The 19115-nt window shown below is 41.6% G+C and overlaps 1 non-coding gene across 1 annotated transcript; it reads left to right on the top strand.

Moving 5' to 3' along the window:
• The first annotated feature begins 16660 nt into the window (after positions 1-16660).
• On the top strand, positions 16661-16735 carry Trnas-cga. Its single transcript has one exon. It is a non-coding gene; the product is annotated as a tRNA-Ser (tRNA).
• The last annotated feature ends 2380 nt before the right edge of the window (positions 16736-19115 follow it).

The raw sequence follows: 19115 nt of genomic DNA, 5'->3' as shown, positions 1-19115 counted from the left end.
TCAAACGCTGCACTGTTGATGACAAGCTATGGGTACTTTGCATTCCAGACGATTTTGTTAATAAGCTCATTTGGTACATTCATTTCAGCTACGCACATTTTGGTCCACGAAAACGTTATCATATTCTTCGAACGACTTGTTATTTTAACAATATGGAAAAGAGAATTCGAAGATCTTGTCTACTTGTAAACTTTGTCAAAAGGCGATACCATCTACTGTCTCACATCGTACTCCGTTGTTTCCTATTATTCCTTCTAAATTAAAAGAATTTGCTGCTGTTGATCTCTTGGGACCCCTTGTCAGAACATCAAATGGATTTTCGTACGTTCTAGTCGCTGTTGAACTTACTTCGAAATTTGTTTCTTTCACTCCGTTACGTAAAGCCACTGGACGGTCTGTATCCGACGCCTTTGTTAAAAATTTCTTATGTGAAGTTGGACACGTTGGTAAAGTCATTTCAGATAACGGACCGCAATTCAGATCTGCTGTTTGGTCACGCATGCTTCGGAATCATAAAATCAAACCTGTTTTTATTTCATTGTACTCACCACATTGTAACCCGTCTGAACGGATTATGAAAGAAATCAATAAGCTTTGCAGACTTTATTGTCACAGAAAGCATCAGCATTGGGACAGATACACTCCTGGAAATGGAAAAAAGAACACATTGACACCGGTGTGTCAGACCCACCATACTTGCTCCGGACACTGCGAGAGGGCTGTACAAGCAATGATCACACGCACGGCACAGCGGACACACCAGGAACCGCGGTGTTGGCCATCGAATGGCGCTAGCTGCGCAGCATTTGTGCACCGCCGCCGTCAGTGTCAGCCAGTTTGCCGTGGCATACGGAGCTCCATCGCAGTCTTTAACACTGGTAGCATGCCACGACAGCGTGGACGTGAACCGTATGTGCAGTTGACGGACTTTGAGCGAGGGCGTATAGTGGGCATGCGGGAGGCCGGGTGGACGTACCGCCGAATTGCTCAACATGTGGGGCGTGAGGTCTCCACAGTACATCGATGTTGTCGCCAGTGGTCGGCGGAAGGTGCACGTGCCCGTCGACCTGGGACCGGACCGCAGCGACGCACGGATGAGCGCCAAGACCGTAGGATCCTACGCAGTGCCGTAGGGGACCGCACCGCCACTTCCCAGCAAATTAGGGACACTGTTGCTCCTGGGGTATCGGCGAGGACCATTCGCAACCGTCTCCATGAAGCTGGGCTACGGTCCCGCACACCGTTAGGCCGTCTTCCGCTCACGCCCCAACATCGTGCAGCCCGCCTCCAGTGGTGTCGCGACAGGCGTGAATGGAGGGACGAATGGAGACGTGTCGTCTTCAGCGATGAGAATCGCTTCTGCCTTGGTGCCAATGATGGTCGTATGCGTGTTTGGCGCCGTGCAGGTGAGCGCCACAATCAGGACTGCATACGTCCGAGGCACACAGGGCCAACACCCGGCATCATGGTGTGGGGAGCGATCTCCTACACTGGCCGTACACCACTGGTGATGGTCGAGGGGACACTGAATAGTGCACGGTACATCCAAACCGTCATCGAACCCATCGTTCTACCATTCTTAGACCGGCAAGGGAACTTGCTGTTCCAACAGGACAATGCACGTCCGCATGTATCCCGTGCCACCCAACGTGCTCTAGAAGGTGTAAGTCAACTACCCTGGCCAGCAAGATCTCCGGATCGGTCCCCCATTGAGCATGTTTGGGACTGGATGAAGCGTCGTCTCACGCGGTCTGCACGTCCAGCACGAACGCTGGTCCAACTGAGGCGCCAGGTGGAAATGGCATGGCAAGCCGTTCCACAGGACTACATCCAGCATCTCTACGATCGTCTCCATGGGAGAATAGCAGCCTGCATTGCTGCGAAAGGTGGATATACACTGTACTAGTGCCGACATTGTGCATGCTCTGTTGCCTGTGTCTATGTGCCTGTGGTTCTGTCAGTGTGATCATGTGATGTATCTGACCCCAGGAATGTGTCAATAAAGTTTCCCCTTCCTGGGACAATGAATTCACGGTGTTCTTATTTCAATTTCCAGGAGTGTATTTACACTTATTTCAAAATGTGCTGAATGAAATGCCTCATGACTCCACTGCTTTACCACCTACTCTTGTACTGAAGAATGAAGAACCACCGAACAGAATCAGAGAGCTTGTACCTTTCCCGAATACACGTAAACTTCGACACAAAGACATAATTGATTTGGCTATTAAAAATATAAAATCTGCAGCAGACAAAAGGAGAAAACTACACGGTAAATCAAATGCAAAGAAATTATATATTGGTCAGAAAGTTCTCATTGAAGCTCATTCATTGTCACATTAGAAGAAATACATGAGTCACAAATTCTTTCTAGTTTACAATGGACCTTACAGAATCCGACGTATACCACATTATAATTGCGTTGAAGTTGAAACTCTGCGTACTAGGAAGAGTAAAGGTTTACACCACATTTCACATGTAAAACCGTTTATTGAAAGATAATCTGCTTTTTAACTTTGTCTTTGCCATATAACTTTTCACTTTACATTACCAGTATGCTTTGTCAGACTTAGAATCTGTTAACATGCAACAATGTTTGAAGTTAAACATCCAGTCAAGAACAAAGAGAACTTATTTAAACAGAAATTACGAATGCATTGTTATAGTGAACAGACGACACAGTGTTGTTATTTGTGCATTCTTGCTTGTTAGTTGCACGATCACGTAACGATTATAAGGCTCACATACTTAGAACATATACCGGCACTGCTAATGAGATTTTCATGCAACATTTTGGTTTACTAGAAAAGACATTCTTTATTTGATGTACTTTCTGTGGGATTAAAGATGACTTAGCACTTGGTTTCTTTGACAGCTACACAATTATATCACGACGCTACTAAAGTGTGACACAATTTACATTGCTGCTTTTGTGCTGTATCTGCTTTATATCTGCACAGTTTTTCTGAATGCTTCTGGGAAGTAAAACATGTTTAATAATAACTTTGTGGTATAGCTACAATAAGACAGCCTTTTTTTTGGTTTATAGCACAACAATACGTTACAGTGTAGTACTTTCTTGATCACAGTGCTGTACGTAATAACTACGATATCTATACGCAAAGCATTTCACTTTTGTTTATCATGAGGTAAGTACATTGGCTTCTGCAGAACTTAGCTTTCGGAGGAAAATAACTACGACACTTCCACAGAGATTATCTTACAGCAAGACGCACATTTAGTGCTACAGGACACGTATTTGAGTGATTAATTTTGAACTTAAATCATTTATTTTGAAAGATATTTCAAATACAATGATACAAAGGTTTTCCGTGATACATTTCATTCCATTGCTGTAATCTGTAACACCTGAGGGTATAATTACATTAATCTTCAGGGGGGTACACGCTTACTTTGTGTACCATGTGTTTGGCAAGCACAAGGAGCCCTAGCTAATATGGTATTTGCTTATACAACTTTACACATCGGTACCATATTTCTCTAACACACAAATTACACAGCTATCTGATCATTTAACTGAGAGACAAACATTTTTTTTTACTACATCAGTGACACATGTTTACGCAATTACACCGTTGGGTAACTTCACACTTATGAAATTGTATTTTGTCTGTGCTTTGTGAACTGTTCATATTTTTTCGGAACCATTGTGATACTATGAGAGCTTTGAATGATGTATTTGGTATGGGGTCATGATTTTTCAAGTACGTTGGAGGTAGATGACACTATTGAAATGAGCAGAGAATTTTTTTATTTTTTGACATTATTGCAGAAAGCCACGCCTTTTTTGAGATTTGGCTGAGGTTTCATGATGTTATGATGACGATGTGTATTACGCTGTTGCGGTATGTTTATGATCAATAAGCTGAGGCTATATGAGGAATTTGATTATGCTACATATTTATTATGATGAAATATTGATGAAGTGTCGACGAATATGTGTATGTGTAATAAGGTAAGGAATAATGAGTAGTGGTTAGGGACTCTGACTTGTGAAAAAGTATGTTGGAAACCAAGAATCGTACTTTAAGAGTTATGAAATGTGTCTAAATGTGTGAATGTATCACAATGCCAACGAATATTTTTTGGACACTGTTATATTTATAGGATTTCGTTTCTACAGATTTGCAACGCAAATTCTCGAACTGTGAAATTTTTGTATGAGACTGTCACTGTAGTGCAAACTGGTGTTGTAAATATTCCGGTAAGAAAGCCAAGTGACCTTGACGTAATGCATCTTGAGCGACCAGCTGTGTGAGACGCCTGCAGAAAAAGCCATTAGTGTGTGCCTTTTCAGAAGCACAGGTAGAAAAATAAGGACATTATCCTCGCTATTGACATTTCTTTGGCGAAAGCATCGCAAATACGACACGCTCAAAGTTGAAAACATGATTACACTGTGGAGCTCTTAATTTATGATATTTACTAAAATGCCTAATGAAATGATGAGAAACATTTTTACATTTATTGCCTTTCTAGTTGAGAGATTGCTCAATTTGTTTAATATCTAGTTTCTAGCTGCCCTGCAGCATTGGTTAAAATAAAATTTAATAGATGTACTAATATAAATATTTTATGCCTACAGATCCAGTAAATAACAATTTTATATTCTACTTCAAAAAAACGAGGGAGCACAAAAAGACATTTCCCTTCACAGGAATTGCATACATAATTTTTGTCAATGACTGGGTAACTTATTTAGTAGTGTAATTTAAGATGACGCATCACCATAGTGTTAAGATGTGACATAGGTATTAAACATGGCCATTTTACTGTAATATTTTTTCTGTTTGAGCTTTGTCATGTTTAGACGTAAGTTATTGCATTTGCTGCTGCTGTTTGCCAGGCATAATGTTACAGAATTTAACTTTGTATTACGTTGTTAAGCCAGTTTTACTACGGATTTATTTTTCTTGTTTGCTGCACAGTGCCTTATATTAGTTGTAATATTGCAATTGCTATGCCAATTTGAATTTTTTGTCATTGATGTTTGTGTTAATAGTTTTGTGCTGCTGCATTGCCTCGTCCCTTAGTTTAGCATCTGAGCTCAGTAGATTTAAGTTAGCTTAAGAGGTGGTAGACTATATAAGAGAATGAGTTGCAATGAATTGGAAGAAATGCATTGAGAAGTTATACGAAAAAAGTTCAGAAAGCAGGTATAGGTAGGATTTTCTTGGAAATAAATGATGAGGTAAGATAATGGAAAATAAATAATGAGGTAATAAATATGTGAACATATAAATACAGGAAGCATGCTTGGATAGGATTTTTTTTGGTGGAAACAAATGTTGAAATAAGACGAAAAACCTATGGAATGAAGTTTTGGGTTGGACTGCAGTACCAAATGTTACCCTGAAAACGAACCCTGTCTTACCTTTCGTATTATTCCGCTATGTGTTTATGTATCCTTGTGTATTTGTCTTTTTCCTGTCTTTATGTGTTTAGCTAATAAGATTTATGTTGTAGAATTTTTCAAATACTATGTTATTTTGTTTGTAAAGATGTTTAGACATTATTTATTCTGTTCTGTTTTAATGCTCTTGTGTGAAGTTGATGTTTCAAAAGTTATTCTGATCTTTTATGTATTTACTGATGTCATAATTCCTGTAACACTGATGTATATGTTAGTTCGATTCTTTTGTAAAGCCCGTATTACTACAAATGTTATCTGTACTATTATGTTCTTTAATGATGTATTTTGTACCTTTGTAATTGTATTTTTGTGTTATAAAATTGTAATTGGCACCAGCTCATCAAATTAAGTAACTTGTAAGTTACATTTCACTGCACCCGTTTCTGTTGGTCATAGTATATGGACAATATGTGAGAAGTAGGGACTGATAGTGTTTGCACGTGTGTTAATAATTCAGGAAGGGACTGGATAACAGCATTGCTGGTTTGGAGGACATTTCAAAAAAATTTTGTGAGTGCACAAGTGGTGGTTCATGGACTTGCTATATTATCCACAAGACTCTTCAATGGTGATTGTACACCTGCACAGTCAAATAGATGGCTGCTGGCCATCTCTACAAGGACTACAGTGGGTCTGCATCTTTGATGGCCCACCAATACCATTATCTCCACAAGGACGGCAGTGGGTTTGCACCTCTGGTGGCCCACCAATACCATACTCTCTACCAGGACTACATCACTTCCTCTGTGATGACCTACCTACCAATATTCTTCAAAACTTCGACTGACTCTGCGGTGGGTTTGCTCTGTTGTGGCCCATTACCTGTCTGCATGTCAAGAGTCAGCACTGTCTTTCCGTTGGAAGGACAACACTAACTCTTCAAGACTGCATGGAAATCCACTACTTCCATGTGCATTCTCTTTTACTGCTCAGACTTTGAAAAAACACTGCAATTTTACTGTAATGAATGATCAAGATTGCCTTTATGGACTATGAGAAAATTTTTGCTGTTGACCAACATTGTATCAATAAGTGTGTGCATTTGATATCTTTGTTATTGTAATTATGAAAAATTTTATCAAATCATTATTGAACACTGCCCAAAACAATTTGTAAAATTTTTTGTGGGGTGCATGGGGGCTATGTAAGTAGGCTGTTTATGTTTTCTTATTGGCAACGTTACGTAGCGCTCTGTATGAAAATCACTGGCTGTGCTGTGTGCAGTCTGTGGCTAGTTTGCATTGTTGTCTGCCATTGTAGTGTTGGGCAGCTGGATGCGAACAGCGCGTAGCGTTGCGCAGTTGGATGTGAGCCGCCAGCAGTGGTGGACGTGGGGAGAGAGATGGCGGAGTTTTGAAATTTGTAAGACTGGATGTCATGAACTGCTATATATATTATGACTATTAAGGTAAATACATCATTTGTTCTCTATCAAAATCTTTCATTTGCTAACTATGCCTATCAGTAGTTAGTGCCTTCAGTAGTTTGAGTCTTTTATTTAGCTGGCAGTAGTGGCGCTTGCTGTATTGCAGTAGTTCGAGTAACGAAGATTTTTGGTGAGGTAAGTGATTTGTGAAACGTATAGGTTAATGTTAGTCAGGGCCATTCTTTTGTAGAGATTTTTGAAAGTCAGATTGCGTTGCGCTAAAAAATATTGTGTGTCAGTTTAAGCACAGTCTTGTATAATTGTTCAAAGGGGACGTTTCAGTAGTGATATGTAAGAGCCTGCGGTTAAATTTAGACTCCAAACCAGGGTGCATCTCGATATTTTTCATATTCAAAAATATTGCCAGAGGGGAGTTAAGTGATAAGAGACAGAAAGACACCTTGGACTGATCTAGGGTAAAATTCCAGACCTTTGGACTCATAATTTGGTACTTAACAACAGCGCCACAATGTTGATTTAAATTTAATTAGAATGGTAGCTGAATGTGAAAGGTAACCCTGTGGGGACTATATATATGATTGATTGTATTGCCATAATTTTAGTGTTCAAATAAGATTTATTTTTCAAAAGGAAAACAGACATAAATTATACTAAACAAGTTATTGATTGAATACCGTAAACAACTAGCAGACTACAATGGACAAGGATCCTGGATGGCAGAAGTGAGTCAAGTACTCTGGCCCTAAAAATGTGGATAACGCAATCTGAATTGATCTGACGCTGAGCAGACTTTGACTGATCAAATCTACAGTAGTTTCTCTACATAGGTGCAGCTGAGAGCAAGTGGCGAGTGAGATCTGTAGCCCTGACAATGCCGGAGCGGCAGTACATTACTTCGTGCGGCGATGTTAACTTGCAGCCGGCGAGATGTGTGCGGCGGAGGTGAGACGTGGAGGCGGCACCTGTGAATCGATCATGCAGGCTTTGGCTTGCCCTGGCTGACTGTAGAGCTTCCGATAAGAGTCCTCGATACTTTTTATAACTATGTCTCTTTCAGTAATGACTTCTCGTCGTCCATTCGGAATTTCGCCTTTTGATTGGCTGGGACGTAGGACCCTCATATTCACACCGGTTTTTATGGTCTCCTCGATCAGTCTTGTGTTCTGCGTTCTCTGATCTCTCCTGATCACCTTCTTTGAGTAACGGAAGAAAATTGAGGAATTTAAATGGGAATACTTGCGGGAAGACGACGGAGTTCTTTTGAAACGCTTTTGGGTAAATTTACGGAAGCAGTTTTTGGGGGAGGCTGTGAGAGCGTCATACCGCCGCCAACTTCTACATCTACATCTACATCCATACTCCGCAAGCCACCTGACGGTGTGTGGTGGGGGGGTAGTTTGAGTACCTCTACCGTTTCTCCCTTCTGTTCCAGTCTCGTATTGTTCGTGGAAAGAAAGATTGTGGGTATGCCTATGTGTGGGCTCTAATCTCTCTGATTTTAACCTCATGGTCTCTTAGCGAGATATACGTAGGAGGGAGTAATATACTGCTTGACTCCTCAGTGAAGGTATGTTCTCGAAACTTTAACAAAAGCCCATACCGAGCTACTGAGCGTCTCTCTTGCAGCGTCTTCCACTGGAGTTATCTATCATCTCCGTAACGCTTTCGCGATTACTAAATGCTCCTGTAAAGAAGCACGCTGCTCTCCGTTGGATCTTCTCTATCTCTTCTATCAATCCTGTCTGGTATGGATCCCACACCGGTGAGCAGTATTGAAGCAGTGGGCAAACAAGTGTACTGTAACCTACTTCCTTTGTTTTCGGATTGCGTTTCCTTAGGATTATTCCAATGAATCTCAGTCTGGCATCCACTTTACCGACAATTAATTTTATGTGGCGTAGGGATCTTCACGAGAACTAGTTAAGAGGGATTAGGGTGCGTATAAAAGGATGTAGGTAGCCATTTTTTCCCTCGTTCAATACGCAAACAGAATTTGACAGCGCACGGTCAATGTTGGTACTGGATAGCCACGCATCGTATACTCTACAGTACCTTACGAAGTATGCAAGGCAAAGAAAAAATGCCGCACTTGGCGGTCGGCAAGCGGTACCTCATCCCAACTGAAGGCAAAAGTGTAGCCGGCCGAAGTGGCCGTGCGGTTCTAGGCGCTGCAGTCTGGAACCGCGAGACCACTACGGTCGGAGGTTCGAATCCTGCCTCGGGCATGGATGTGTGTGATGTCCTTAGGTTAGTTAGGTTTTACTAGTTCTAAGTTCTAGGGGACTAATGACCTCAGAAGTTGAGTCCCATAGTGCTCAGAGCCATTTGAACCATTTGAAGGCAAAAGTGTACCTAGTAAAACTTAGTCTCGCCAATAGGTTTAACGGAAATGCGATTTAAGAAACGTGGCTCTGGCAACGCTGCTGCTGGATGCAGCGTGGCCGAGAACAGGCTGTCCCATCAGTTCAGTGATACGAGGAAATGCCGTGAGGAACGGATATGCAGGCTCACCGATGTTCGAGTGCATGACACACCATGTCTCTCTGCAAATCACTAAATTAAAGTTCATGTTTTGTTAAAAAATAATCGTGTTTCTTCCAAACTTTTGTTTTAGTTAAAGCATCAAACTGTATCCAGTTTACACCTCCACACTGCGGTATATTGTGTACTTTTTTCTGTTACGGCTACCTTCATTTAAACATTAAAACATAACATAAACTTCTTACAGACGTAAAGGAGCACTTTGTTTCGTCCATGGCACAAATAAATCCGCCGGCCGGTGTGGCCATGCGGTTCTAAGCGCTTCAGTTTGGAACCGTGTGACCACTACAGTGCAGGTTCGAATCCTGCCTCGGGCATGGATGTGTGTTATGTCCTTTGGTTAGTTAGGTTTAAGTAGTTCTAAGTTCTAGGGGACTGATGACCTCAGTAGTTAAGTCCCATAGTGCTCAGAGCCATTTGAACCATTTTTGAACAAATAAATCCAACAAAAAATAATAGAGGCTAGAGCAACATTGTCTGCATCCAGCGAGGTAAAAAAAAAAAACGATAGATTTCACGTTATGCTACTCACAATAATTCCATTTTGTACGTTTGACATCCAGGCTTACCTGGACGTACGAGCAACGTTCACTTTATAGACGATGTTCAAAGCGACCACCTTACATTCGCAAACCCTGCGCCATTTTCTGGATCAGACTTTGCTGGACCCTACGCAACACACGCACATCCACCATAGCCGAAGCGACACGTACGCGAGCTATTACGTCATGTACTGTACATCCATGGGCGATGTACCACAAACTTGTTTCTTTAAGTGTCCCCAAAAATAAAAATCTAGCAGATTAAGGTCCGGGTAACTTGGAGGCCAGAAAAATTGGACCTCCATGACCATTTCATTTCCCTCGAAATGCACCTTTTAAATAGTTGCCAAAGTGTGGTTGTGCACCATCATGCTGAAACCATAGTTGTCGCCGAACAAGTGGGCCATTTTCTAATGCGGCATGCAAAGTATTGCAAAGAAACGTTCGATGCAGGGGCACATTCAACTTGTACGGCACTCGTCCCATGATTCCAACCAGCAGACATACTCCAAAGTGTGCCTGAAAGCCATGTTCACGGACGACATGTGGCTTGTGTTCCTACGAATAATGGCTGTTGTGGGGTTGAAAATACTTTCACAAGTGAAACTACCTTACTTGTGGACGAATATTACCGGTTTCCCGACTGCGTTGATGCAGACGACGAAAAACATTCTCATCGGGATGGCGCGTTCGAGGATACCGTGGAGCATACGCATGAGCAACAATAGCAGCAGCAGTACCTTGGGTGGCGGATGCACTCAGCACCAAAACCATATCGACGTATTGCACTCCATCGGGAAGCCACCCTACATAAACGTGACAGGACCATTTATGATTGTGCACTGTGCCATTAGTACACACTTGCGTGCAGTTTAATGGATCCCACTCTCATGTGATATGCTATAGTCACATTACAAAATTATGTCCTGCTTATTAACGACGAGAACTAGGGAACTGACTGTAACATCCCCCCCCCCCCCCCCAGCATTACCATAATATTCGATACCCAGAATTTGTAGCCGGGTATCGGTACGTTCTGTTACACAAAGAATAAAAATCATGGCAGTATGGCACCTTTTCCTGTTATGTAATTGTACTATATAATACTATGAATGATATTTAAACAAAATTTATGAATAATTAAATAATATGTAAGTATGTAACATAATAATCACTATGAACCATCAACATTTACTCAGAACTATAATAATCAGTATGTAATTCATTTAATTAGAAGTAGTTATAAATGTTAGCATCGTTATAACTTTCGTTAATTAACTGCAATTAGATCTCGAAAGTTCAGTCTGGAAAACGTTATTGTAAATCGATCAAAAGGCAAGAACCAAATTTAAATTCACGTAATTTCAAGTGATATGTAATTTCAAACCCAAATTTGTAAACCAGAATTAATACCATTACTAAAATAATTAATTGATCATTGTTAGCACATGTAATTAACTCCATTACTTAAGTTCGGATGCATATTTCAAAGTTATGAGCCATTAAAGAGGTTAAACAACTTGTGTATATATTACGTAAATGTTAGCAATATTTTCCGATCGATAATTGATTTGTATTTATTAAATTAATGAAGCGCATTATTGTAAAAAGTCATATTTAATTTTCAGTCCTAAATTGTACAATTTCTAACCTAAAACTCATCTTTAATGAACTAATGTTTTATGCTGTAAGTAATCTGATTGTCAACCTTTAGTATATTTGTAACTTTTAATTGTAACTATTACTTTCATGATGGTGTAATAATTGAAGTAATGAACACTCATTGGTTGGAATGTATATAAGCAAACACGGCAATGCAAGGTCAGTTTGCCTAGGGGTTCACTTTGTAGTCAAGTATTTTCAGTCAATCATTGTTAGCACATGTAATTAACTCCATTACTTATGTTTGGATGCATATTTCAAAGTTATGAGCCATTAAAGAGGTTAAACAACTTGTGTATATATTACGTAAACGTTTGCAACATTTTCCGATCGATAATTGATTTGTATTTATTAAATTAATGAAATGCATTATTGTAAAAAGTCATATTTAATTTTCAATCTTAAATTGTACAATTTCTAACCTAAAACTCATCTTTAATGAACCAATATTTTATGCAGTAAGTAATCTGATTGTCAACCTTTAGTACATTTGTAACTTTTAATTGTAACTATTAATTTCACAATGGTGTAATAATTGAAGTAATGAACACTCATTGTTTGGAATATATATAAGCAAACGCGGCAATGGATGGTCAGTTCGCTTAGGGGTTCACATTGTAGTCAGGTCTTTTCGGCCAATCATTGTTAGCACATGTAATTAACTCCTTTGGATGCATATTTCAAAGTTATGAGCCATTAAAGAGGTTAAACAACTTGTGTATATATTACGTAAATGTTAGCAATATTTTCCGATCGATAATTGATTTGTATTTATTAAATTAATGAAACACATTATTGTAAAAAGCCATATTTAATTTTCAATCTTAAATTGTACAATTTCTAACCTAAAACTCATCTTTAATGAACTAATATTTTATGCTGTAAGTAATCTGATTGCCAACCTTTAGTATATTTGTAACTTTTAATTGTAACTATTACTTTCATGATGGTGTAATAATTGAAGTAATGAACACTCATTGGTTGGAATGTATATAAGCAAACGCGGCAATGCAGGGTCAGTTCGCCTAGGGGTTCACTTTGTAGTCAAGTATTTTCAGTCAATCATTGTTAGCACATGTAATTAACTCCATTACTTATGTTTGGATGCATATTTCAAAGTTATGAGCCATTAAAGAGGTTAAACAACTTGTGTATATATTACGTAAATGTTTGCAGCATTTTCCGATCGATAATTGATTTGTATTTGTTAAATTAATGAAATGCACTATTGTAAAAAGTCATATTTAATTTTCAATCTTAAATTGTACAATTTCTAACCTAAAACTCATCTTTAATGAACTAATATTTTATGCTGTAAGTAATCTGATTGTCAACCTTTTGTATTTTTGTAACTTTTAATTGTAACTATTAATTTCACAATGGCGTAATAACTGAAGTAATGAACACTCATTGTTTGGAATATATATAAGCAAACGTGGCAATGCAGGGTCAGTTCGCCTAGGGGTTCACTTTGTAGTCAAGTCTTTTCGGTCAGTAAGTCAGTCTGCCAGCTGTTGGATTGTCAAAGAGACTACATGTGAAGTTTGATGTATTCTGCAATGACGGTTTGATGTCCCAGCAGTCTTACTCTGTGAACTACGTCAGCTGGTACGGTGGTGTGGGGTGTTTTGATAAAGACACTTTTGTCCCGAACTGGGGTGAACAATCGCCTGCCGATCTCTAAGCGCGGCATTTTTTCTTCACCCTGTATATTTACATCTGGGAGATCAATAACCGTTTACGAAGAGTTCATTCGTTTACGTTTGTTTACACAGCATTCTTATTTTAAAGGTGTATCTTCCTATTTTACAGCAAAAGTTCAAATGTGAGCAGAGAGTAATATAGCAGCCTTCTGATAAGGGACACTCCGCATCGCATCCCCGTCAAATTTAGTGGTAAGATGGCACTGTAGATAGCCCGCTAAAAACTGAACACATATCACGCATGAAAACAGGAAGAAGGTTTACTGAACTGTGAGAAAAAGAAGCGAGATAGAAACAGTGAACGGTCCAGGGTCAAGATGTGCAGCATCGAGCATGCATGCGTAGTTACGGCGTCCCGGTTACGTGGTTATGGTGTTAGACTAGGAAAGCGGAGATCTGTGTTCACATCACACACTGATGACATATCGGTTGGATAGAAAATTTTCTAACAGATGGGGAGCAGTATGTCGTCCTGAACGGGGTGACTTCAACAGAAACAAGCGTAAATTCAGGTGTGCCCCAGGGCAGCGTAATAGGCCCTCTGCTTTTTACGATTTACATAAACGATCTGGTTGATGGTATTGACAGTGGCCTTAGACTGTTTGCCTACGATGCTGTAGCCTACAGGAAAGTAGTAACACACGAAAGTTGTGAACAAATCAATGAGGATTTGCAGAAAATAAATGCATGGTGTAATTAATGGCAATTATCTCCCAATATTAGTAAGTGTAACCCACTGCATATAACAATGCGAAAATCCCCATTAATGTACGAGTACAAAATAAATACCCAGTCTTTGGCAGCGGTAGCGTCCGTCAAGTATCTGGGTGTGGCTGTTCTAAATGATCTCAAATGGAATGATCAGATTACACAAGTAACGGGTAAGGCGAACTCTAGATTGTGGTTTATTGGTACAATCCTGAAGCGATGGAGTCCTTCAACAAAGAAAATAGCTTACAATAAGTTGGTTCATACAGTCTTGGAGTATTATTCGTCAGTATGGGACCCTTACCAGTTGGGTCTGATTCAAGAGATTGAGAAGGTCCAAAAAAGAGCGGCAAGATTCGGGACTGGTACGTTTAGCCATCGCGAGAGCCTTACAAATCTCATAGAAAGTTTGTAGTGGGACACACTTGCAGATAGACGGCGCACTAAACGGAAAGGGCTGCTCATTAATTCCGAAATCCAATCTTCACCGAGGATGTAGAGCATATATTATTACCACCAACTATCAAATCGCGCAATGATCACGATTCAAAGATAAGGGAAATAAGAGCTCCTACTGAGGCGTTCAGACAGTCGTTTTTCCCTCGCGCGATCCGCGAGTGGAACAGAGGGGGGGGGGGGGGGGGGGGATATGACTATGACTTTGGCGCGAATTGTGCCCTCCGCCACACACCGCTTGGTGGCTAGCCGAGTATGTATGTAGATGTAGATGTGCCCCAATTTTTTTTCACAAAATTATGAAGTGTTCGTCCCGTCATTGACGTGTCTGTTCGCTGTACTCAGATTTGTGGCTATGTCGTGGTGTAACGTCCTTGTGCAACAGGGACGTGTAAGAAATGGACCTCCACACGTACATACCTCCTATTTGTTCTACACAAGTGCCACATGTTATGACTCTTGCGTTTCTATTTTGAAAGTTCTGACTTTTCAATTCCTTTGTTGTAACATAGTTCACACCCGCTTATTTGTTGTTTTCATTTCTGTGAAAGATCGATGCTGCATCTCACCTGCTCTCACTATTCGTCACATTTACTTGAAATGGTAATATATTCTTACCACATGACATCTTCTGTAATCACTGTATAGTATGACAGTTGTCGAGACTACAGAAGGACAAAAGACACGTAAACGACCGGACGGAAAGTTCATAATTTTGTGAAAAATAAACTGGGGCAAAAAGCGAGATTTAAACACACATCTACCCCTCCCCCTTCGCAGTCCAACACCATAACCACATAGTCACGACGCCGCGGCTACGGAAGTATGCTCGATGTTGCACGTCTTGAGCTTCGGTCGTTCATTGTTTCTATTTTGCTTCTTTTTTCACAGTTTAGTACATCTTCTTACTGCTTTCGTGCTTGATCTGTGTTCAGTGTTTGACGGGCTATCTACTGAGTCATCTTAAGATTAAATCTGAGGGGGGCTCGATGGGGAGGTTCCTTCTTTAGTAGAATGAGAATGGTAATACGATTTGTGGTAAACGACTCACAAATTGCATAGTCTACTACGCGATTCTTGAGGACAGAAAAATACTTAAAAATCACTGTTAGGCAGCTGCACCGGGAAGAAGGAAGACACTGCAATCACTACGCTCTTATCTCCGTACCGCGTCCTGCATGGCCCAGATAGCGCACTTCCTGGCTCTTCCAGCTGGCTCTTAGTTAAATGTCTGTAAGTAGGTTACGGGAAAGCAAATGTCATGTGGCTCCCAATAGGAGTGTGAACAGGAAGTAACGTCCAAGCCTTCTTGGACGAATGACACTTACCACTGCTCCACGACCTGCTCGTTTCGCTTGGCATATTGCCCGCTGGAAATTATACGTGGTCAGTCAACAATTTGTTCGGTATGATCCTCTAGCCGTCTTTGTTGACACGTTGCAGAGTCGCAGCCAAACAGTGTGGAAGGAGATTCACTGTGAACATATCGAAATCGCTTCTGATTCCATCACGGTTAGAGACTTGGACTGCAGCGGGTGACGTTTTCTCAAAGTCAAATGTCAACTACAGATATGTATCCAGAATGAGATTTTCACTCTGCAGCGGAGTGTGCGCTGATATGAAACTTCCTGGCGGATTAAAGCTGTGAGCCCGACCGAGACTCGAACTCGGGACATTTGCCTTTCGCGGGCAAGTGCTCTACCAACTTTTTTTTTTTACTCATTTTGTTCGATATAGTTCGTTGCGTGTGGTCCGGGCGGACGTCACAAGACATCCATTCAAATTGATCGTTGGTTCCTTGACTCAGATTTTTTATTACAGAGAGCACGCAGCCCTCTGACCGAACACGCTGAGCTAACGTGCCGTAGAGCTACCCAAGCACGACTCACGTCACGTCCTCACAGCTTTACTTCCGCCAGTACCTCGCCTCCTACCTTCCAAACTTTACAGAAGCTCTCCTGCGAACCTTGCAGAATCGAGTTCGAATCTCGGTCCGGCACACAGTTTTAATCTGCCAGGAAGTTTCATATCAGCGCACACTCCGCTGCACAGTGAAAATCTCATTCTCGAAACATCCCCCAGGCTGTGGCTAAGCCATGTCTCCGCAATATCCTTTCGTTCAGGAGTGCTAGTTCTACAAGTTTCGCAGGAGAGCTTCTGTAAAGTTTGGAAGGTAGGAGGCGAGGTACTGGCGGAAATGAAGCTGTGAGGACGGGGCGTGAGTCGTGTTTGGATAGCTCAGTTGGTAGAGCATTTGCCCGCGAAAGGCAAAGGTCCCGAGTTCGAGTCTCGGTCCGGCACACAGTTTTAATCTGCCAGGAAGTTTTACAAATATGTACTCTTAATCATATTTCTGTTGCCATGTACAGAACTTTGTGGTACAAAGTGCAATTGAGCCACGTGTATCCTTGTAGGTGTTACAGTTTTTGCAAACATTAATGTGTGCCCTACTTGGAGTAAATATTCAGGGCTTATCGTATCATTCCGAACGACGATGGAGGCGCTATATACGAGACGTTTGCCGAAGAAGCCAGTAACGGCCGATACATGTTGTACAATGTTTCGGGCAATGAACTTTAGTTCGGGATGAGCAGGTTTAAAACTACGGTCGTCAGACTATCGGTATTAAGTTTTTTTTATTGCTTTCCCTAAATCACTTCTATACCGCCACGTCCGATTTTCAGTGTCGTCCTCTTCTAAGCTACCCCATCACTGATGACCATTATGTCGACGGTCGCTAAACACTGAAACTCTTCTGTCATCACGGTCTCCGCCTCAAGAGGCATAGAACAGTGTTGAACAAATGACGCTCAAAAGATCATGCTTGTGGGAAGCAACGAAATCTTCGAGGTTTTCCTGCCTCATAAAATCGCAGTGTCTCAAGTGCGATCTCAGGTGTAGCAAGAAATTTGCACAGATTTTATTACAGTGGTACTCTGCGAAAACGTATATAGACACTTTTTAAGGTGGTGTGTGCTCACGAGGAAAGCGGGACAACGATGTCTAAGGTTACGATTCAGCGTTAGACTATTTGCCATTACACCTTCGCAAGAAAAAATGGTTCAAATGGCTCTGAGCACTATGGGCCTTAACTTCTGAGGTCATCAGTCCCCTAGAACTTAGAACTACTTAAACATAACTAACCTAAGGACGTCACACACATCCATGTCCGAGGCAGGATTCGAACCTGCGACCGTAGCGGTCACGCGGTTCCAGACTGTAGCGCCTATAACCGCATGGCCATACCGGCCGGCCCTTCGCAAGAGCTGCTGTCAAATTTTCGCCGAATAAAGAAATACTAGCTAATGTTTAGTGCCCTGACGACACCAAAGTTATTTTAAATGGAACAATAGCTCATTTGGGCAAAGAGGGGAAGGAAATCTACAGTCTCTTTTTTGAGACTCTCCAGTAGGGTCTCGTTTACAGGTGATACGGGAAAACCACCGGGACTGTAAATCAGGATGAAACGTCGGGGACGTGATTTCAACTCGTCTAGAATACGGGATGCAATTACATATGGGGAGTTGACATCGTTAGGAAATTGCTAAAAAAAGTCCAGAAAAGGCTCCTAGGCGATCAATGTTGGCAGGAGAGACTTAACATAAATTAATGCAAAGTAACCTTCGAAACCTGGCGAAACGATTGAATAAGGTTTGAGTACAAGATAGATGAATGACCATTGAAATCAGTCATTTCCCTCAAATACACTACTGGCCATTAAAATTGCTACGCCGAGAAGAAATGCGATGATAAACGGGTATTCATTGGACAAATATATTATGCTAGAGCTGACATGTGAGTACATTTTCACGCAATTTGGGAGCATAGATCCTGAGAAATCAGTACCCAGAACAACCACCTCTGGCCGTAATAACGGCCTTGATGCGCCTGGGCATTGAATGAAACAGAGCTTGGATGGCGTTTGCCCATGCAGCTTCAACACGATACCACAGTTCATCAAGAGTAGTGACTGGCGTATTGTGACGAGCCAGTTGCTCGGCCACCATTGACCAGACGTTTTTAATTAGTGAGAGATCTGGGGACTGTGCTGGCCAGGGCAGCAGACGAACATTTTGTATATCCAGAAAGGCCCGTACAGGACCTGCAACATGCGGTCGTGCATTATCCTGCTGAAAGGTAGGGTTTCGCAGGGATTGAATGAAAGGTAGAGCCACGGATCGTAACACATCTGAAATGTAACACCCACTGTTCAAAGTGCCGTCAATGCGAACAAGAGGTGACCCAGACGTGTAACCAATGGCACCCTATACCATCACGCCGGGTGATACGCCAGTATGGCGATGACGAATACACGCTTCCAATGTGCGTTCGCCGCGATGTCGCCAAACATGGATGCGACCATCATGATGCTGTAAACAGAACCTGGGTTCATCCGAAAAAATGTTTTGCCATTCGTGCACCCAGGTTCGTCGTTGAGTACACAATCGCAGGCGCTCCTGTCTGTGATGCAGCATCAAGGGTAACCGCACCCATGGTCTCCGAGCTGATAGTCCATGCTGCTGCAAACGTCGTCGAACTGTTCGTGCAGATGGTTGTTGTCTTGCAAAAGACCCCATCTGTTGACTCAGGGGTCGAGACGTGGCTGCACGATCCGTTACAGCCCCCTGGGATCCAGCACGGCGTTCCGTATTACCCTCCTGAACCCACCGATTCCATATTCT

The sequence above is a fragment of the Schistocerca americana genome, chromosome 6, assembly GCF_021461395.2.
Source record: "Schistocerca americana isolate TAMUIC-IGC-003095 chromosome 6, iqSchAmer2.1, whole genome shotgun sequence".
Taxonomy (NCBI): domain Eukaryota; kingdom Metazoa; phylum Arthropoda; class Insecta; order Orthoptera; family Acrididae; genus Schistocerca; species Schistocerca americana.
This window is presented reverse-complemented; position numbering and strand designations above follow the sequence as displayed.